The sequence below is a fragment of the Chlorocebus sabaeus genome, chromosome 14 (assembly GCF_047675955.1).
Source record: "Chlorocebus sabaeus isolate Y175 chromosome 14, mChlSab1.0.hap1, whole genome shotgun sequence".
Taxonomy (NCBI): Eukaryota; Metazoa; Chordata; class Mammalia; order Primates; family Cercopithecidae; genus Chlorocebus; species Chlorocebus sabaeus.
Genome location: NC_132917.1, coordinates 79,152,665 through 79,176,603, shown reverse-complemented (window position 1 = coordinate 79,176,603; position 23,939 = coordinate 79,152,665).

Sequence of the window (23,939 nt, the reverse complement as noted above, 5' to 3'; positions counted from 1 at the left end):
AAGCTGGATGGGGTCAGCTGGCTCCTGCTCCTCACTGCCACGTGGCACCACTGCTGATACTGACATTGGCCCTGCACCACACAGCAGCAGCCCTGTATGCCCTGCGTAGAGTGCCTGTCTGAACCAGATTCCTACACTGTCTTTGAAAAAGGATGAACTCATTCCCTCAGTCAAGGGTCATAAACTGGCCACCTGTGTGCCAAATCTGACCCTCAGAAGTGCTGTATTTGACAACACACATTTCATGGCTAACATTACTGTCTCTGTTTTACACACAGCCTCATAGAAGCCTTTATATCGCCTGCCTGGTGTCTCGAAGCGTTTGTGTTATAATCCTGGTCCCGGTGCTGGGTCTAATCAGAGAAGCAGCATGCTTTGATTCCCAATTATGGGGCTCTCTGAACTTGGGATTTTCAGGTGATACACAGAGCCAGTTCTGAGAACTCTCTCCTGGAATGGGGCAACATTTCCATCTCTTCGCAGAGATCTATGCCAGGGACTGGGCGGCTTTTTCATTTCATCTCTTGACACAGAAAAGGCCTGATTAAATCCTTTCTTTGAGTAATAGTACTATATAGCCACGCAGCCTATACCCTCTACACTTCTGAGAGTCGTTATTTTCCATGACCACAAGTGTCCTCAGGTACCCTCCTGGGCTGGTGGTAGAGAGGCTCTCACATTCAAGGACTCAAATCAAAGTGAATTTCCTGGCACCTTTTCTCACTAGAGAAGATTATCTGTGGCTGAGCTGCCTACAAGTCATATAGATACAAACTTTTATCGCTAATGCCAAGGCTTAGAGGGATATATTAATATCTCTAATACATTTATTCTTAGACTTATTGTTTCATGGGCTAGTGAGTCTTTGCTACTGGAGACAATATAGACTTGTCAGGTTAAAAAAAAAATTTTTTGCCAAGCTAGCACATTAAAAAGATCTCCTAAAGCTATCATTTTATGAGGATGATTATAAACACTTCTGTGATGAATATCACCGTAATAAACTGTTAAGTACAACTGCAAGTATACCCTTAGGGTGAATTCCTACACTCAGAAATTTTTATTTTTGCTAACTGCAGTGGCTCATGCCTATAATCCCAGGACTTTGGGAAGTCGAGGCGGGAGGATTGCTTGAGGCCAGAAGTTTGAGACAAGTCTGGGAAACACAGCAAGACCCCATCTCTACAAAACAAAACAAAAATAATATAGGACGGCATGGAGGTGCAGGTCTGTAGTTGCAGCTACTCGGCTGAGGCAGGGAGATCGCCTGAGCCCAGGAGCTCGAGGCGGCAGCAGTGAGCAGTGATTGTGCCACTGCATTCCAGCCTGGGCAACACAGCAAGACCTTGTGTCAAACAAAACAAAACAAAAACAAAACAAAACAAAAAAAACAAAGTTGAGATTTTTTTAGCTTATTATTGCTGTAATACAATTATTGAATTTTTTCCTTTATTTTGTAATTGACTTGCTTTCTAACAATTTTATAATATAATGGTTTTTGTGCTAGAAGTCACTACTGAGTTAACAAAATCTCCCAACACACTGAAGCAGCATTTTGAGAAACGTGATTTCAATCTCAATGTTTACTGCTTGTTTATTTCTCAGTATTTATTATTATCACCTCATCTATGATCCCTTCCAATTGGGAAAGATGAACAATGTGCGCAGAGTCGTGCAGAGATAAATACATACCTGTTTATCTTTCCTACAGCTCTCAGGTGAAGCCTTAATTATTTTGTGAAACAGTTAAAAATTTGGCTAAGGTCATGCTAGAATATAATTTATGGATTTCTATGAATGTGGATCATTTTTCTCAATTTCCCAGTTTCTATGAGGAAAGATTTTTCCCTAGACAATCTGGCCAACCTTTAAGGTTTTCTTCTAAAGTGGAATACCTTGTCATGTAGAGAATGTACAACGCCCATCTGCTCACTGTAAACAACCTTCTATCGCCCTTCCTAACTCCTCCATCTGGCCCTTCTCACTGGGGCCAGCTGCCCACAACATGCACCCCTGTGGCCTGCCTTTATGTCGTGTAATTCTTACAGGGACTCGCCCCAGAGGAGGCCCGAGGCTTCCTAGAGCTGCTTGTTGAGGTGGTAGAAAGTCTACTTTGGGATTCAATATTGGAATTTCTATCATTCCTGCACCACAAAGCCATGCTTGTAAACAGTTCTGCCAGTGAAAAAGCAGATGTTTTTGTCTTCATCTGCCTTCCACCATTAGCAATCTCTTAATTAGTTCCAAACTTAGTTGGAATAAGAGATTTTAATTTTTCCACCCTTTGAATCACTCAGAACTCATCTATTCAGTATATATTTACATATATATACACACATACATATATATAAAAAGCCAATTTTGAGAATTGTGGGTTAGATTTGGGGGAAGCGCTGATTAAGAGTTGAATCAGTCGAAGAAAATGCCAAATATACTAGAATTTACAACATGAACTCTAACGAAAATGCAGAGTGGATCTGCAGAGCAGGCAATATCAATAGATATATGTGAAGATGAATAGGAAAACTAGAAGGATACGAGTTTCAGCAGCACTTTAGAGCAAAGAGCGCTTTCGAATAGCAGAACAAAGGAAGAAGGGATGAATTTCAGGTGCCAAAAGCTCCTAAAGATTTTTGCTGTTCACGAAAGGGTCACCAAAAGGATGTCTCTATCCCCAAATGGCAAAAGACCGCGCACTTATTCTCAGCGTTAGCCCAGACACTCACTGTTCCTCCTCTGAAAATTCGTTTGCCTTGCTCCATGGGTGTGTTTTAGCAACTGCAATTTTTAAACTTGCAGATACTTTATATAAACTACGAATTGAGCTTTTATGATCCACGAATATCATGGATTTACCACTTCCAGCGTACTTGTGGTTGTAAATACACGTTGGTTTCAATTTTCGAGGCCATATTCTAACAGGCCACAAGATGGCGGTATTCCTGCGTACAAGCAGGTCCTTAAAGTGACCTGAACCTCACAAGTTTAACAAATTAAGTAGTTATTAGCCAGATATGGCTATTTAAATTTAAATTTATTAAACGAAGGTAAAATAAAAAGAATTAACTCTTCAGTTGCAACAGCCACATATCAAGAACTCAATAGCCACATGAGGGCAGGGGTTACTCTCTAGGACGGTGCGAAGTAAAACATTTCCATTTTCACAAAGTTTTAAATTAGATTGTTTTCCCATTTAAAAAGGGTAGAGGCTTTAGAAAGTGCTGATTCTTTCTATAATTTATAACACTGAACAAATGGAAACATTTAAATGTTCAGCAACGGAATATTGGTCAGCTAAATTGTGATATAAATTATATAGCGAAATATTACATAGTCATTAAGAATAATGTTTTCTTAGAATGTGAAGGATGCTCATGGTACAATTTTATGGACAAAGTAGGAGGAAGTAAAGGCGTTTACATATGTATAAAACATATGTGAAAGATATCATTCAAAATGTGGCAATTTTGTACTATACATACATACACATACTGTTGCATAGAAAGAAAGGAGGAGATCATAGTATTACCAGAGATTAACTGTGGGTGGTAAAATTATGGAGGATTTTATTTTCCTTTTAGAACTTTCTTTTATTCTCCATTTTTCTCCCAAGATTAGAAAACAAGTATCAATCAAACATTGCCATAAAAACAGTATAAAAGTTTTTGAACTTTAGCAAAAGCTACATAACCTCTGAAAGATTCTGGTAATTCACTTTTTGAAAACTTTAAAGCAGAACACACTCATAATTATGCATAATTACTATCACCAACCCAGTTTCCAAGATCTGTGATTTGTACCATGTTGCTCAGGCCTGAGAGGGCAGTCTCTGATCCTCCCTGTAGTGCTACAGTAATTTAATACCCGAACCCAGTGTTCCATTCTCCATGCAAACATTAGGAAGCAAACTGGAAACACATTTTACCTAAATGAGAGTCTCTTCCGAGTCCATGTTGCTACTCCTTAATTCACAAACATTCGTTTTTCACTGGCACTTACAGAAATGAAGGAGACTGCATGCAGTGGCTCACGCCTATAATCCCAGCTCTTTGGGAGACTGAGGCCGGAGGATTGCTTGAGGCCAGGAGTTCACGACCAGCCTGGGCAACATAGAAAGATCCTGTCTCTAAAAAAAAATACACATACACACACACACACACACACACACACAGAAAAGTTCATGAAGATTCTGGTACCTGGCTTAGGAAAGGAAACTCAGACTCTACTGGACCCCTGTGCTTCTGTCTTTCCACTTCCTGCCTTAGGGCAGGGTGAGGGAAGCCCTAGACGCAGCAGGCAGCCTGCTCTGTCGGAGAGATGGGCTTGGCTGGGATCAGAGACTTACCAATTTCTAGGTTTATGCCTTATGTTCTGTAAGCTTCAGGTTTTTTTATTTCTAAACTGGGGGAAGCATGGGAGGCTTTTGTGGGACTGCAATACTTTAAGTTGAATTTCCTGAATCATGGAAGAAATCATTTTTTATTTTATTATGTAGATGTTCATTCAATTAACAACCTCTTTTTTCCTCCTTCCATCAAATATTTTAAGCATGTGCTCCGTGCCTGCTATGTGGAGCGACATGCCAGAGTTAAAGAAGTAAACAACAATGTCGGCCTTCAAGAAGTTTAGTGTCTAGACCTGGGAGAGAGAAAATAGGAATTGGGGTAGATAGGATGTTAGAATGCGGTTTTGTGTTTATCTGGCTAAATCAGGCTATATTTTCAATTTGTATAGCTGTGGATGTCATAGGCTTTGATTTCCTCTAGAATCCTTGTTTTTGTTTCCCCTGTTGTCTTTGGAATAATACCCTAAAAACCCCTTCTTAAAGATAGTCTGTGTTTTCAGCTCTCAGTTGTACAGTTTGCTGGAGAGTTTCACACCCAGAGGCAATGGTACAATTACTGGTGGGGAAATAAATGGTTATCTTTACTAAAATGAGAAGGGAGAGTGTGAAAGGTAAGATTTAAACAAATATCCACTTAAAATCATGGCTGCCTCCTCAGGAAGCTCACATTTGAAGAGTATTTGAAATAAACATAAGACCTAGAAATTGATTTATATGCTCTCAGTTTTGAATTCCAGTTTTGATTTTATATTTGGGAAGTTTCAGGTAGACAGGAAGTGGAAGCAGAGCCTCTGGTATTTGTGGGGAGAAAATAAAGCTATTGAAGAGATAAAGCTACAGTGCTTCATTTTTCCTCCCCCAGGTGGGAGAGGGAGGACTTCAGAGACACTGGGATTTGTAATGGAGGGAAGAAAATGTAGGGGCAAGTTGCATCATCTCTTGGGAATATGGGGGTCAGGAGACACATGGGAATCTCTGGGAGCCTCTAGGAGAAACATTGATGTCCTCACTTGCTCCAGGTGATGGGAACAGGTGGTCAGCAGCAGTAGGAGGTATCTGGAGGGGTAACGTGGTGCAGGGCTTCTGGCAACCAACTAGGGTAGATACTCTACAACAGAGATCAGAGGCGATATGAAGACCTTCCCCTATTGCCACAGACACAAAATATCCTCTCCTCCCAGCCATGCAACACCAACCCAAAAGAAACTGAAGACGGAACTCAATTTATAAGCCTGAACTAAGATTAATAGATTGGGTTAAATGTTTTTCTCCTCTTCTCCTCACCTCTCCCTTACACACTGTGTGTGGATGTGTTTGTGTGTGTGCTGTGGGAGGGGACAGTCAAGAGGCAATCACATCATTCCAGGTATAAAAAAAAAAAAAAAAAAAATGAACTGTATTTCTCTGTACATTTAAATGTAATGAATATATTTGTAATTCTAATATGCACTTTTATTTTAATCATATAAATTGTATCTATTTTTTTTTCTTTTATTTAAGCTGTTCCCTCAAATCCCTGTCTTTTTAAGAAAAAGTTCTCTTACTATTTGTAAATACTTTCAAATACTATTTGGGTACCTAATGAGTGTGCAATATTGTGTTAGATGTTGACAAACCTTGACGTGGGTTCCTAGCCTGGAATGGAGGCCTGACTTAACTTCTGCTTAAACACACACACACACATACACACACACACACAATATAGCTTGACTCTGTAATCTAAAATTGGGCACCTAGTGTGTGCCTTCTGGTAGAAACAGTGGATGGTCATAATTCCTGTCATTAATTTCCAGTATCCCTGCCACCCCCCCACCCCCCACCCCCCCAACACACACACACACACACACACACACACACACACACACAGACTACCAAGAAAACTGTTGATCAGGCAAATGAGAGATTTTAAACTTATTGCAGCTAGGTAGGCATTTTAATAGACGTTTACAGGATTTTTAGGCCTGAACTGGGTGATTTTAAGTCAAGTCCAGCATGAAAGGGAACTGATGTAGTTGGGCAACTCGTGATATGAGTAGCTTTGGATTGGTGATAATGCTAGTGAAAAATCTTCAAGGATCCTTAAGGAGTAATAGTTCAGTCCTGATAAATAAGCTCTTTTATTTGGCTCATAGTCTCATCTTCCAGGTGCGTGTATTTTCTGAGGCATCTAGTTAACTACAAACACAGGAAAGTATTTCTGGTCCCAGTATTGCTTAACAGTGAATCATTGGTTTCCATTCTCATTAGTGTTAAAAGATAGTTTTCAGAAAAAGGTAGAATCATGACTCACACTGATATAAGAATAAACGTGTGTGAAAAGATTGCATTTTACTCATTTAATGAGTTATAACCAGTTCAAAAGAGAAAGAGAAAAAGAACAAATATGTATGGAGTAAAGAAAGTAAATTGCATGTGGAGACAAAACTGTTTTTTCCACCAGAGGGAGAACAGTCAATTAAAACTCTACTGAACAGGGCAAAATTTGCCTGTCTATCCAGAGTCATAAAATAGCTTAAAGACAATAAAAAGATAGACTCTTGTAACCAAGAAGGATGGGCCAAATATATACAATGTATACTTTTCTATAGAAATAGAGCTTTTTCTATATTGGCATGCTTTTTTAAAAATTTATTTTTTTACATATTTTTCATTTTGTTTTTCATTTGTGGAGACGGGGTTTAGCTATGTTGCCTAGGCTGGTCTTGAATTCCTGGACTCAAGCGATCTTCCTGCCTCTGCCTCCCAAAGTGCTGGAATTATAAGCATGAGCCACCATGCCCAGCCTACATGACTATCCTTTAAGGTTATTCACTACCAATATTTATTATCATGCAGCCGTTGCATGTCCTTCACATCCACATGAGTATCATTACCAAATATTTTGATGAGGGTGTTTCTACCACATATCTCTGATTTACCCAGCTAGTCTCTGTCAAAGAAGGAAATGAGAGTAATATAAAGTTACTCATTCCTGATGAACCCATATTTGCACTTCTCTACAATCTTACATTAAATTTTAATTAATTTATAGTCACAGCCTAGATTTCAATGGCAAATTATGGCAGCTTACTCACAGCTGTACTGAGAAGGATAAATGAAGAGGGTCCTGATTGGGAACCAAAATACCCACTAATACAAAAAGCCTAAAAGAAGATGTGTAGCTTGACTGACAGCCAAGATTCAGCTCGAAGAATAAAAGAATTAACCACTTAGAGGAGCAATTACACCAAACTTACCCCAAGACACACAGCCAGTTAGCCACAGAGCCTAGTATTCAAATCCTAGCCCAATTCCAAGTACATATACTTTCCAGTGTATCTCTTATATTCTTTTTCCTCTCTTTTATTTCAAACCGGGTATCCTCCATACTAACAGGAATATAGATTTAGCTGAAAAAAAATTGTTCAAGTGATTAGATCAGTCAGCTTCTAGCAAACATATCCTTTCCCATCTAGGTGAGATGCACTTCATTCCCAGCCATGAGCCCATTGTTAGAGAATCTTGACATGTGTTTCAAAAATCTAAATATTACTCATTTGCATCCATTGCAGAGTCATTCTGTTTACCCCTTGTAAATACTAAATGCACAGGATAATTAAGGAAATGATCTTATTCTGGCTACTGCTATTGGAGAAATGCTCATTCATGATGGATGTTTTAAAGGAAAGGAAAGTGGCCTGGAGATTTACAGAGGCAGGTGGGCAATGGAGTCATCTGCAACATCTGTAAGTCTATGGAAATCAGAGGGAGAAGGGAGACTGGTCTTACTTTGAAAGATGTGAGGGCAGAGTAGACCTTGGTGGCTACCTGTTTTTAAACTATCCAAGTGTTTCTGAGCCCACAAGGCTCAGGTAAAGTTTCACATCACTGCCACTCAAATTTTTCTCTCTACTCCAAACTGCAAAGGAAAATCTTGCAAAACAAGGCAGTTCTTTGGTGTCCTGCTGGAGACACCATGGTCCTAATGTTTTCCTCAGCCTCTTCTGGTGGACTCTTCTATCATCAGGGAATCATCAGAGAGGGGGAAAAACCAGCAAGTTTTACAAACTAAGAGAGATTTTCTGTCTCAGATTGGATCTATTTCTTGACTGGTCATACCAGCTCTGCAGGGAGCCACTTCTTGCTAAAAAGCCCCAAACCACCACTTGTTCTTCATGGCCCATGATAGAAACTTTCTTCACAAATGTTCATACATAGTTCTCTGTCTTTTGTGTCATTGGATTCTAGAAATCTGTAATTTTTGTGTGTTGGAGTGATAACCTAAGTAATGGTAATTTGGGCTGCAGATTTAAATGAGGGCCAACTGTGGCTGCAACTTTTCAGAAACTCTCACATTCTTATTATTTTCGATGTCACGACGAAATTTTTGTCATTACTTGAAGGTAGAAGGAGAATGGAGGGTTACTTCTGGTTCTCCTTTACCTTAAGGGGTAGCTTTAGGTTAAAGAGGTGGTGGTCTCCTATTGGACTACCTAGGTGAAACCCAGGCTTTGAATTGCATATTCTGCCTTCATGAAGTCTATAGCCATACTCAAAGAAATGTCCAGAATTAATACTCAGTTTTGCCTGTTTTGCAAATATTCCCAGGACAAAAGTGGCTGTAGTCTGAGATTCTAGTCATAATTCACTTAGATTTTTATCATAATAATTTCTTACCATTTTGCCATTTGTTTGATGCTTTAGAGAGTTATTTTTTAATAGACTACCTGGCACTTTTAGTTGTTTTCCATCAAAGAGTTTGTCCAAACAATGTACTTTGACACATTGCCAGAAACAGAACCTCCACTGGGCCTTCCAAGGGAGGAGATGTGATACTGTCACCTACACTCAGGGTATTTTTGGTTGCTAAGAAGAGAAAACACAACTCAGCTTACACAGTAAATGATCAAGTAGCTGAAGGATGCAGGGATTAGAGTGGCCTTCAGGAGTAGTTTGATCAGGAATCTATCTTTATCCTCTATGATTTTATTGATTCTGCTCTTTTTAGTGTGTTGGCATCATTCTCCAGTTGGCTTTATGAGATGAATGCTAAAAGAGATTGGTACTATATCTTCCTCACTCACAGTTATGGGGAAAGGATGGCTGCTTCCAACAAACACTGAACTTATCACTGTGTCTGGAGAATTTAATTATTGTAGCTCGCTTAGTTCATTTAAGCTCCTCCTGAAGCTGGGGATGTATCATTGTCACTCCTATCAAAGTTGCTACACAAGGAAGATGAACAAATGAATATTCAGGAGTCAAAATGGTGAGAAAAGAGAGGAGAAGAATAGGAAGGTTTAAAAGCTCCAAGTGTGAGAGAAGAGAGCCAAAAGATCAAAAAGGTGCATAAAAAGCACACCGGGACTGACAAAGATTGACCTCCTAGTGTCGCTGAGGACTGGCCCATTTATCTTCACATGACTATGGAAAAGGTATTACATTTAAATATATTGACCCTGTAGCTCCAAATCAGAGAGTTATGCTTCTTTGTATATTTAAAGGTACTGGTCAGGTTCTTTTTTTTTTTTTTTTTTTTTTCTTATTCAAACATTATTATATAAAGAAACTTTTTTCCATGATTGCTGAATTCAAACTCAGAACTGGACACTCTGTGTCCTAACACAGATCTAGGCACTTTCTGGGTGAGGAATCCAGTTCTTAAGTGCTTTTTTTTATTAATGTCTATAAAGTACACAGTCATCTGGTAAATGAATGAAGAAACAAGCTAAAAAGCATATACACAGCAGACGTGTCACTCTTGTTGCTATTTTTACGATTTAATAACTGCTTTAAAAAGGGGATTTAAAACTTTTGACTGGTTTTTCAGCTTGTTAGGAAGGCAGAAACCTACAGCTTTGAAGTCTAATGGGAAAAAAAAAACAAGAAAGGGCCGGGCATTCAAAACCTGTGCAGTGAATATATTGAGAGATCTTAGACAAATTACTTCCTCCTCTCCCTGAACCAGTTTTCATCTTCAAATGATTGATGTGTCTTTATGTCAAAAATTAGATCATTGGCTTTTCAGGTTGCAGGGAATCGTATCAGGAAAAAGATCTTTATAGGCAAGTATGCTCTATTTCATTGACCCTTTCCCACTAGAAGCTTCCGGAAGCAATGGAGAAATGGTTTTACTATCAATGAAGGTTGCCCAGGGGAAATGAGGACCTATGCTTTGTGAACAACTGGGTTTTATCATCAGTTCAGTCTTTCCTGCTGAAAAGTGAATTACTGTAATGAGCTCTTATGCATGCAGTCAAGCTGAAGAAATAGCAACAGCAGACTGGTTAACTAGAGAATCCTCTGTTCCTTAACAATCTTGTTTATGTCTATACTCTGAGGTTTTCAGAGCCCAAATATTTCATTGCCTCTCAAAGGGGCTGTTCTATCTATCTATTGCTGAGTAACAAACCTCTGCAAACTTCAGAGCATAAAAGAACAGTAGCTGTTTATGATTGTTATCTTTCACAGTTCTGGGTGTTGACCATGCTTAGTTAGACAGCTCTTGCTGAAGGTGTGAGTCGTTTGGAAGCTTTTTCTCTCATGTCCTGGGAAGATTCAAATATCTGGAGGCTGGAACAGCTGGGATACCTAAAGAATCTCTCCATGTGGTCTCTTCAGTATGGAATCTTCAGGGTAGCTTATTTTTTATATGGAAGCTCCAGTCTGCACAGTATGTGTCCTGAGAGAGAGCCATAAAGAAGCCATATAACCTTCTATGACCCAACGTCGTATAATTCAGCAGTGCTGCTTCCATTGCATCCTATTATTTAGAAGAACTGAGTTGTTGAATGCCATATTCAAAAGAGAAAAACTAAACTCCACTTTCCGAGGGCTATTGCTCTAGTGTGAATGTTTTTGCCACTCCAAAATTGATGTGTTGGACACCTAATCCTCAGTGCAACAGTGTTGGCAGGTGGTGCCTGATGCAAGGTATTTAGGCAATGAGGGCTCTGCCCTCAAGAGTTGACTAATTTCATTATGAAAAGGGCCTGTGGAGGTGGGTTTCCTCTCTTCTGCTCTTCTGCCATGTGAGAACGTAGCATTTCTTTTCTCCAGAGGATGCAACAATCAAGGCACCACCTTGGAAGTGGGATACAGCCCTCACCAAATAACTGAACCTGCTGGTGCCTTGATCTTGGACATCCCAGCCTCCAGAACTATGAGACATAAATTTATATTTTTAAAAAATAAATTACCTAGTCTCAGGCATTCTCTTATAGCAGCACAAAGAAGACTAACACAATTGGAATGTCAAATAATTATGGACATGTTTTAAAATCTCCACAAAGACTCATTTCATCATGCAAAACTCATTTCTTTAATGAGATTTTACAGAGTCTTATATCAAAAATAGAATAATTGCTGGTAGTATAAAGAGCTTCATTCGGAATCAGTTCCTTATATAACTAGAAATTGGCATACAAATCCATAAAAATTAAGCATTGGGAACATTAGAAGTAGAAAAAAAGAAATATTTGCAAAGGGGGAGAGGAAGGACTTGCCAGAGCATAACAAAAGAAATAGATGTCTGATTAAGAAAGAGCTGCCAAAAGGCAAAATAAATGGCAGGTCAGCATGGCATTCCTGAGCTGCAGCTTCTGTTGTGCCACTATCCTTCAGTGTGACTTTGGTTGACAGGCCACTTCCCCTCTGGGACCTCTGTGTCCTCATTTGTAAAATACAATATTGAACTAGATAATTTCAAAGGCTCCTTATGGCTCTGATATTCTGCAATCCCATTATTATTACTTTAAGTGCTGAAGCATTTCTTTAATAGGGAAGAAATTAAATGTCTTAACCTTTGGCTATTAATATCATCTGTTCCTACATTTAATGGGTTGAGATGAGTCACAGAGGATGAAAGACACCAATAGTTAAGGATGTCAGCAGAGGTGACAGCCGCTTCTACCTCAGGTGACCATGGGAAGCGACAGCTGGCATATTTTATACAATTCAGATGAGACAGGAAAGAACAAATGACACCTTTGGGCCTTCATTGGAAAAAAGTAGTCTAAAAGCATCAACTGCTATCCTTTGATGCTCAGATACCGCTTCCTAGTTAATGAAGGCAACAGTATAATTTAAGAGCAGTGGTTAATGCTTTGACTAAGAAAAGGAGGACCTCAAGACTTGTTAACCTTTTGTTCTTGTCACTTAAGAATTTTTGGATGTGTTATGTGCAAAAAACATTTTTGCATTTTATTTAAAAACTATGCATTGTCTATCATACACACTTTTGGGCAGTGGGTTCCAGAGCCTGTTCATTGTCTTTGAGCTATTTTGCACCTGTTTTTCAACTGCAGGTAACTGATGGATACGCAAACTCTGTCTTGTCCAGCAGCATTTCCACTGGCTTCCGTCCCCACTGTGGAGAAAGTCTTTTTCCCTCCATCTGTAATTTGATTTCTTGACTCTATATGCTTGTGCTTTTTGACATTGACTTGGAACCAGTTCCCTTATATGAATTAAATAAAATCTTGAACATAGGTTTCATTTATATGAGTCATGATTTTTCTGAACATTATTTTTTAATGGATTTGGATCTGAGCTTAGTTTAAAATAATAATTGGAGGGAGACTTAAACAGTTGTTTATTAGAAACGAACAGGATTTTGGAGATTTGAGGACTGCCAACTTTCAAAGAGGATAAAACATGCAACCCCAGAGCTGTGGGAAGCGACAAGAGAGCCCCAATAACTTGACTACCTGTGGGGATGGGGAAGAAATGAGAGGTGAGGGATGTGGCAGGGAAGGCGAGAGAAGAGAGCAGTAGTGAGGAAGATGGCAGAGAAGAAAGACAAGATGTCAACGGAGAAATTCTACATGGAAGAAAGGAATTAAAGAACTTTAAATCCATTCAGATCTACTGGTAAACTACATTGATCTCTGTTTACTATGCTTCAGGACCCTCTTCTTTCACCTCAAAGCTTTGTTAAAAGCAACTGCACCCGCAGCTTTGCATTTGTGACCCTTGTGGGGATGAAATATGGAGATGTTATCTTTCATGGCTACAGCCATATGAGAACAGTGGCTGGGCATGTGACAGAGAGATGCAGACTCTAGTAAAGACAAAACAAACAAACAAACAAAGAAACATAGAACCATAAGCCTTTCCACCTCCAAAATGTGTGGAAACCTAGTACAAGGGATGTAATACGAGCGATTCTCTCATACATACGATTAAAGAAAATGGTGACAGAAGCATTGAGGATGTGTTAATATCAAGGGAGCTGAAATTTAGCTTACAGGGAAAAGGGAGTTAAGTTTCTGATACGGTACATTCACATAATCTTTCTTGTAACAACAAGAACAATTGTAAGAGCAATTTAAAAGTGCAACTGCCTGTAGTTCCAGCTGCTTGGGAGACTGAGGTAGGAGGATCACTTGAACTCAAGGATCCAAGGCTGCCGTGAGCACCACTTCACTTCAGCCTGGGTGACAGAGTGAGACCCTGTCTCAAAAAAACAAAACAAAACAAAACAAAGCAAAAAAAAAAAAAAAACACTGTGTGAAAATTATCTTTTTTGAAATCTGTCTGAGAGTACTGTGAAAGGAAAGTAAATCTTGACACTCCAAAATCACCAAGCTAAAGAAGAAAATCAAGTTGGGAACTGTTTAGGGCAAACCTGCTTCCCATTCTATTCAGTCATCCCTCTGAGGCTCACCTGAGACAAACGCGTGTCTCATTGCTGCTTCTGCTCTATCATTTATGTAAAAATGCAGATCCACTGAGCTGGAGTAAATTGTGTATTCAATGGAAGGCTGATCAAGGACTCAAAAGTATACCATCATTTGTCTCTTATCTACTTCTAACCTGGAAGCCCCCACTTCCAGTTGTCCCACCTTACCGGACTGAACTAGTGTACATCTTACACATATTGATTGATGTCTCACGTCTCCCTCAAATGTATAAAAGCAAACCGTACCCCTGACCACCTTTGGTACATGTCTCAGGACTTCCTGAGGCTATGTTATGGGCACATCCTTAACCTTGGCGAAATAAACAATCTAAATTGACTGAGACCCATCTCAGATATTTGGGGTTCACATTCTGGTAACCACGAAGGGATTCTGAGTGGAAGAGCTGCTAACCTTTGAGAAATCTCCTATTGGGGTTTGGTACCAGCTTGAGCTATCTTTATGGCTCAAAACGGTAGGACAACTTGCTGAGGCCTGGAAGCTCACCCTCCAGAGGATCCCTGATCTCCCAAAATTTGATCGAGATTTAAGGATTGTTTTGCTAGGAAAAATAATTTTTATTTCCAACTCCTGTTGGAAGGAGCTTTACTTCCTTCTAATAAGGAAGGCAAGCTTTCCTGCTTCTGTGACATTGGAAGGCAGGTAGCTCCTTTCTGGAGTTCGAACTCACTTCCAACAGGGAAGGTGAATTTGAGTTTTTTCCTGCTTCTAGGATCGCAGAGAGCAATCTTCAGCGTGAGACCCATCCTTAGGTAAGTAGCTGAATTGGGGTTTTGTCTTGGCTAAAGTTAAGATGAACAACCAGCTGGTCTTAATTTCTCCTTACCATTAGAGTGCTCAGTAATTGTATAAATTGTGTGATAATTTGTTTTGCTTAATAAATACTGTTTTTGTTGTTGTTTGTTTCTGTTTTTTTTTGTTGCCTCAGTCTTTTTCCCATTGGATTTGACCAACTCTATCAACTTGATGAAATCTGAAGGAAAGTTCCAGTTGGAGGGAAACAAAGCCTCTGAAGTGGCTAAATTTCCACAAAACGGGGGGGAAATGTTTTATTTTGATTACTTTAAGGGTTTTATTTACATAACAAAGCCATCTTTCTGCTAGCCAAGCCAAACTGAAAGAGCAATAGCTCTTGCCCCACATTGTAGTTTCATAACTAAGCTTCTACCATCTTTTTTTTTTTCTTCTGTACCACAATAGCCTGGGTTTGGTTTTTAAATCAAGCCCTTTCAGGTTTGATACTTATTACTTCTGAAATATCGACAATTTGTCTTTGCTAAAATATGGTAATGAGATTTAAAAAGTTTTTTTTCAAGGAGCTCAATGGATTAGCTTAATGCAAAGGTAACATCCAAGATGTGTGTGTGTATGTGTGCCTGTGTGTTTGTATTGAAAGGCCTTCATGTTTTGTTTTTGTTTGTTTTCTCCTGGGACCTTGCCTTTTTGAGCAAGAGGGTTTTTGTTTGTTTGTTTGTTTTTGTTTTTTTTCCTCAATTGAATGAATTGTTTCCTTCATTTACTTCTGCTGTTTCTCCTTTCTCTTGTCACCCTCTGCTGCATAAGGCACCTAAAATAATCTATAACAACCTGCAATTCTTTAAAGAAAATGGAGCAGGTGCCAGACTCCCTTTTGTGGAGAAATCTCTGTTTTTCCTTATGGAACCCCAAGAGTGTAAATAGACAAGTTTGTTTCAGATCTTAAGTTGCTTGCTTTTGTATTGTGTTATCTGATTTTTTGGCTAAAATAGCTAGCAAAAGAATAGCAAAAGAAGGATACTTTCATTTCTTTTCTTCTCTTCTTTTTTTTTTTTTTTTTTTTTTTTTGAGATGGAGTCTCGCTCTGCTGCCCAGGCTGCAGTGCAGTGGTGCGATCTCGGCTCACTGCAACCTATTCCTCCTGGGTTCAAGTGATTCTCCTGCCTCAGCCTCCGGAGTAGCTGAGACTACAAGTGCCTTCCACCAAGCCCTGCTGATGTTTGTATTTTTAGTAGAGGTGGGGTTTCACCATATTGGCCAGGCTGGTCTCAAACTCCTGACCTCAAATGATCCACCCACCTTGGCCTCCCAAAGTGCTGGGATTGCAGGCAGGATACTTTCTTAATCTGATACATTCATGATGGGATTAGTGCTGTCATGAGAGGAGACTAGAGAGTGGGCTCTCTCTCTCTCTCTCTCTCTCCCCCCCCTCTCTCTCCCTCTCTCTTTCTCATTCTCTATGTCTCAATTGAGTTATTCTCCCATAGAATTAAAGAAAGTGGTGGCAGAAGCATTGAAGATGTGTTGATATCAAGGTAGGTGAAATTTAGGTTGCAGGGAAAAGGGAGTTAGATTTCCAATATGGTACATCACACAATCTTTCTTTTAAGAACAACTAAAAAGTGTTCAACCGCCTGTAGTCCCAGCTACTCAGGAGACTGAGATGGGAGGATCACTTAAACTCAGGAATCCAAGTTCTATAAGCCAGGAACAGGACCCTCACCAAAAACTGAATCAGCTGGCACCTTCATCTTGGACTACCCAGACTCCAGAACTGTGAGAAGTAAATCTCTGTTGTTTAAGTCACCTAGTCTATGGCATTTTGTTAGAGAAGCATAAACTGACTAACGCAACTATTATTCATATATTCTTTATGCTGGTCAGTCCAAGGCCACAAAATGACTGCTGAATTCTAGTAATTACACTATATTCCAGATTTAAAAAAGGGAGAAAAGAACCAAAAAAGGGCTATATCAGTTGTTAATTACTTTTTTTTTAATAAGGAAAACAAATGCTTTACTAGAAGTCTCACATTAAAACAACAACAACAACCAAAAAAAAAAAAAACTTTTCTTTTTTGGGCAAAATTGAAGCTTATCCTGAGCCAATTACTGACTATATCAGTGTTGGGTTATCATTGTTTTTTTTTGTGGGGACGAGAATAGGGAACTTTGCATTTACCTAAACAAGCAAAGGTTCTGTTAGCAGAGATGGGTGGTGCAGGAAAGAACACAGAGCACACAGATAGCAATGTCTACCACGCAAGTTATAGTCTATCGTTGCCCTGTAGGGAAAAATTTTTGCTTCAGTGGAAAACTTTGCACTCTCTTCCTGGTTATCTGATTCTGATTCTATCAGAGCTATTTTACAACTTTGTACATTGTAGATAACTGATAATGATGCAGAATAATTCTCATCTATAGACAGGCATGTGAATTCTGTATATTGGCAGATTTTATTTCTGAGAAAGTCAGTTTGCTTCCATTTGCAAACTCATTGCAATGTCAATGAAACAAAAATGTGTCTGTTCTTTACACTCACCTTTGCACTGATTGTAACATCTTACCAGTTTCTTCATGAATGAGTTAAATAAAAATCTTTAACACATTAATCTTTTTATATCTCTGTAAACCATGATTTTACTTTTTTCTTAAAATCCCATTTTAACAGCCAGGAAACTATAAATTTATAGAATGAATAGTTGGTTTGTTTGCTTGTTTGTTAATTTTTATTCTCAGGTACCAACACTATGCCTAAAACATTAGTAGCTCAACTAATATTTGATAAATTGATAGATGAGTAGCATCAGTTAACCAAAAAGCAAAAGAGCTATATGGTAGAATTACTATTTATTAAAATCCTATACTTGATGGGAATATCTCTTAAGAATATACAATTCTTTTGCTCCTTTTGGTTTGTTACCTGCAACTAATATGCTACTGTGTAAACTTCCTCAGAGAGAGTCACTCTTTAGATAACTAACGTGGGTTTATTATCTGGGATAAATCTTCTTTGTGATTTTAGTTTATGAAATAGCTTTTGAATTAGATTCCCAGAGGGAAGTTAATATAGTGTCTAGAGAAAATACGACTTCATGTTGTTTTTGTTGTTGATTTAGATGAATTTTCTTTTTATTATAAAACCAATCCATGCTTATTTTCACCAAATATTCAAAAGTGCACAAAGGAAAATGTATTTTTACCTTTCTCGAGTTAGTAAGATTTAGATTATCATGGTTAAAAATTTGGTGTATATCCTTCTACACCTTTTTCTAGAAAATGGATCTAAGATTTGTATGAACATTTTTGCACCTTCGTTTTCTTAGCTGTGTAGTTTACATCAGGTTTGTTAACATATCTGAATCCCTGTCTCCATGTGTATGAAAAGAAGATAAAAATCCTGGCCAACATGGTGAAGCCCCATCTCTATAAAATATACAAAAATTATCTGGATGTGGTGGCATGCGCCTGTAGTCCCAGCTACTTGGGAGGCTGAGGCAGGAGAATTGCCTGACCCCCAGGAGGCAGAGGTTGCAGTGAGCTGAGATTGTGCCACTGCACTCCAGCCTGGCGACAAAGCGAGACTCCATCTCAACAACAACAACCACAACAACAAAAAAGGTATCTGACAAGGATCACGTAAGTAAAACCTATAGTAAAACCTATAGCACAGGGTCTAGGAAATCATGGATGCATGGATGATCAAGAAAAATTAATAGTAACATAAAACAGGATGAAACTCAAATTTCTCAAGGACTTCGAATAGCCTGTTCCCTTGAATCTCTTTAGATTTATAGTTGTCATTTAGCATTATAAAAATATGCTAGGCAGATTGAATATACAAATGGACAATGTACACACCATGCATTATGGTAGAACTCTGACCCACAACCTCAGCAGCAACAAGCACTGAAAACCAAATGACAACCTCTGCAGCAATTGGCCCAGAGAAGTTAGGACTTGCTCAATGACTGGCAGCTTCTATATTTTGCCCCAGTTTCCAATTGAGGTCCAACCAGAGAAAGCCAAATACTCTTCAAACTAATCACATAAGATGCTACACCTTTTGTTAGCTCACTGCAGCTTCCCTTTACCACTTTTGTTCACTCTAAAGCTTTTCCTTCATGCCTTTGAGTCTCTGCCAAATTTAAGTGATAGTGGCTGACTTTCTTGCTATAGCAGGCACTGAATAAATAGTCTCTGTTTGTTCTAATTTGGGTGCTCTTTATTTATTTCAACACAGTGCATATCTCTGGATTCGAGAGCATTGGAAAAAAAGATAATATTGTAATTTTCAGCACTTTGCATGTTTCAAGCTTTGAAGAAATGATCTCTAAAGTTTTTCCTAAGGCCTCGTATCACAGGGGAATGAGAAAAACAGATCCAGTTAAAGGGAGGCAAGTCTTGCAAGGATATGAGAAGGAATCTGAAAAAGAGGGATGCTGATGGCACCATTTCATTCTCTTGCTCTACAAATATAAATCAGAACCATGAGAGATGCTGAGAAGAGATAAAGAAGCATGCATCCCTAAACAATAACCCTGCAAAACAAAACAGCTGATCACACAAATTTTTGACCCTAAGCAACCTCAACAAGAAAACTTTTCAGGTCTTCCCTGAGATAGCAGAATTTCAACCTCCCCACAGTGCAACAAATTTGCTTTGCAGAGAAGTGAAGTAAATTGCTGTATAAAGCAGAACATTTTGAAATGTTTTGGAGAAATCTCTACAAAGCTCTTAATGTTATTCAACGCTTTACCCATGGACTGAACCAGAATAATTATTAAGTATAAGGCACTCCTGGGCAATTGTTCAAAATAGATACTGTTCAAAGACAATTTTAAGAAAAAGGTAAAATCAGACTCTCATACTGATTGAACACATAATGAAGATTTTATTTGATTCACATGATAGGAGGGAACTAGGCAGAAGTTATAAGTGGTTCGAAGGAAAGTTAAAACAACACTGATTTATATGGGTAAAAGAGGTCTCAACATGACTTGCAAATGGAGCAAAATTGATTTTTTTCAATTTCAGGTTGGGGGTGAGTGAGGAAGTCAAAAATCACTACTTGGCAGGAGAATATTTGAGCACCACAAATTCTAACATATCCGTTAAAAAGACCTAAGAGAAATGCATTTCAAACTCTAGATACTTAAAACTGAGTTCAGGCTGGCTGCAGTGGCTTATGCTTGTAATTCCAGCACTTTGGGAGGCTGAGGCGGGTGGACCACAAGATCAGGAGTTCGTGACCAGCCTGGCCAACATGGTGAAAGCCCGTCTCTACTAAAAATACAAAAAGTCAGGCATGGAGGCTCGTGCCTGTAATCACAGCTACTTAGGAGGCTGAAGCAGGAGAATCACTTGAACCCAGGAGGCAGAGGTTGCATTGAGCCGAGATTGCACCACTGCACACCAGCCTGGGAGACAGAGTGAGACTGTCTCAAAAATAATAATAATAATAATAATAATAACAATAATAATAAAATTAAAAAAAAATCCAAACAGAAAAACTGAGTTCATCCCCTACTTTCCACCCTACCTCTGCATTTTTGTCCCCAAGTTTATAGTTTATTATTTACCTTTTATATTTGAGGGTCTAGAACTTTCATTCAGTGATATGTATTGATTCCGCTCCCTATGCTGGGTCTTGCTTTGTGTGAGGAGGATTCTGAGATGACAAAACTTTCTCCTTTTTCAGATGATATGACACATCCTTCTGTGTCTCACTCATGTATGTGTGTCAAAAGCAGTGGATGGAAGAGATACATGTATTAAGGTCCCTGGGCTGGGAAAGCACTGCAGAGACCTGCTAGTATTACAATGTCTGATTTTCATTCTTCTGATTCTGTGAGTGTAACTGTTGGTTTCCTGATCTGAAGCTAGTAGCAATTAATAATAATTCTGGTTAGTGGGACAAATCTGAGACTGGTCAGGATGATTTGGTGGGAGCGTGTGGTTGTAAAAGTATTCTTGCTGTTAAAGCCTAATCAGCTAAAGACCACCAGAGACAAGCTTTAGGTTGGACAAAATCAGATGTAATGGTTCAGTGCAGTGAGAAAGGACACCCCACAGGTTTGATATGTTGCTGCTACCCAAAAGGAAGAAGGGAAGTATCTTTTAGGAGGTTTGAGTTTCTGATGAAATATTCTAAAGAGGGTCCCGTTTCTGCATGTAGTGCTATTTCTGAGGTAGTAGAGGGAGCAATTAACTAAGGATTCACCGCTGCCATGATGTGAAAGAGCCTTAGCAACTGGCTGTCTCCTGAAATAGGAAGAACAGAAGGTCTAGAGGCATATTGGTAAGAAAACAATAGTCACTTACAGATGGGGTCATTTTCCCATTAAAAATTTCTCAGAAGTACACTGTGAATGTTTCAAAGAAAGCACCTGAATCCTAATGCATGCCAATTCATAGCTCCTTCTCAGGGGTGGCAATTCCAAATGGCGATGTGAGCCTTATTCCCCAGGCAGGGCTTGAAAAATTCAAAAGAACACAGAGAGCTTTCACAACGTATTGCTTGAGGTTATTAAGTTGCAGAAAAAGAACCCTTTTCTCTGAGAAACAGTGAAAGAAAAAAAGCAACATTTCAGATTACACTGCCAAACATAATCCTCTGGTGTCTCTGAAATGATTGTGCTTTTATAAGTAAATTAGACATTTTCGTGAACCACTCAAATTTCTCTGAAGTTGGAAAGTAGAGGCAGCCCAGGATCCAGTGACAGCTGAAGAGATGGGGCTCACATATACAGGGCAAAGAGTTTTGCCTTTGCCACATCTTGAGACTGACTGACCTGAAAGTTTGGGCATCTGCCCTGGAGGTTAGCAATGAACTACAGAGAAGCCACTAACATCATATTACTGTGGCTACAAGTTTGCTCTGGTAAGTAAAGATTTATAATAAAGTGTCCTGAAACCTATTTGCTGACCTCCACTCCATTTAGGGAATTGGGTGTGTCTAGCCAGAGAAAGACCAATAGCCTGAGTTAGGCTCTTTGGATCTGGGTCCTCAGGAACCAGCAAAACCCATATTAATCTAAGGTAGTCTGAAATGGAATGATATAAGATGACATTCCCAAGTCTCTTCCAGTCAACTGACTCCTTAAGAGATGAAGGCCTTGACCTAGAGGCACCTTCTTGCAGTCGCTTGAAAGACCCTGCTGTATACTCATACGTCACCTCTTTTAACAACTCTAGCTTGCCCTCCACCAATAGTTTTATTCACAGCAACTCGAAGACCCTCTCAGCATTCTTGCAGCTGTGCTTAGAAATATCAGCTGAATAAACAGTAGAGATGACAAGCTATCTTTTGAAATTAAACTTGTGAAAGATGAAAATTTTCACAAACAATTTACATTCATGCCTCTAAACATATAACATCCAAATCCAGCAGGAAGAACAGGATACCTGATATATAAAACAATACCCATAAAGTTACTATAGTACATATAAAAGTAGCAAATATTTCCCATGAAGTTATCATAATGATAAAAATGGCAACAGCATGTACTATGTGCAAAGCATTGTCCTAAGCAATTCACATGTACTAACCCATTTAATCCTCAAAACTACCAAGTAGGTACCATTATTATCCCTTGTGGCAAATGAGGAAACTGAAGTATAGAATATAATTTCCATCAATAAATAAAATGTCTTTTAATGGAGACAAAGATTTTTACCTATAGACCATATCTCATGCTTTAATATACAGTCACATTGCTTCTAGAATGAAATCTCTTTTTTTCTTGAAGCTACATTTGTCTAATTGCTTCCCTCAAAGGCTACTATTTGAAATGGGAGGCCAAAAATGGAAGGTAAAGAGCAATTTGAGTCATACACGACTTAATATTAAGGATACATTCTAAGAGAAGTGTGGTTAGGTGATTTCATCACTGTTTGAGCATCATAGAGTGTAGTTACACAAACCCAGATGGCATAGGCTACTACACACGTTGGCTACATGATATAGCCTACTGTTCCTAGGGTACATACCTGTATAGTATGTTATTGTACTGAATACTGTAGGTAACTGTTATACAATGATAAATATTTCTGTATTCAGAATGTAGCTAAACATAGAAAACGTACAGTAAAAATACAGTATTATAATCTCATGGGACCACAGTCACATATGTGTTCTGTTGTTGACCAAAACATTATGAGGCACACAACTGTATAAAGAGCATGATCTAGCAAGAAACGGGAAAAAAACACTGAAATTTCCACCCAAGTAGAATAAATACATTACAGTAAAAAATTAAAATGTCATACATGTGGATAAATCTCACAAAATTATGCCAAAAGAAAAATATCAAGTTACAGAACAACATATAATATTTACATATGGTGTAAACTTATACAAAGCAGTACTAAATGTTGCTAGGGATACATGTAACATAGTAAAAGTATAAAGAAATGCATGGCAATCATAAATGCTAAATTCAGGAGGACAGTAACTTGAAGGGAGGAGGAAATGAATGTGATTGGATAGGAGTAAACAAAATTCAAATGTACTGCTAAAGTTCTAGTTCTGTAATTGCACCATGACTCTTTTCAAATTATCATTCTTCATTTTTTAATATATATTTTAAATACTCTTTTGAAAATTAAAAATAATTACAGTGTAATAGAAAGTCTACAGTTCTTATCACCTACTTTATTCAAGGGGCAAGGAGGATGGGAAATAAGCCTGTGGGGCCCACAGAACAAAGAAAAGCACAGCATCTGTCATTCATCAACTAATTTAAAAATATTATTTGTTTCAGATAGAGAAAAATTTTGTCCTTCATTTGATTATGTACATCAGCTTTTACATTTTTAATTAGATAATTCGCATGTCTTAAATTTTGCTAGCTCAAAAATATTCAGCTTAAACTGAGAACAATGCCATCTGGAAATTCAGGCAACACTTGGTTATGCACTTCAGAATTTTAACTGTGAGTAAAAAATTATTTGACTTTCCCATGTTAGTTGATGTCTACCCAGACAATCATGGCCTGATGTAGTTTAATTGCCTTCAAATAAGAGTCTCATTTATTTAAAGTGAGGAACATCCAGGGTTAAGAAGGTCGTGTTCCAGGGCTGCTTTGTGTTGAACACTGAAGCTGAGCCTAAGTTGAAGAGTACAATACACAGCACAAAGCATTTTGTGAAAAGACA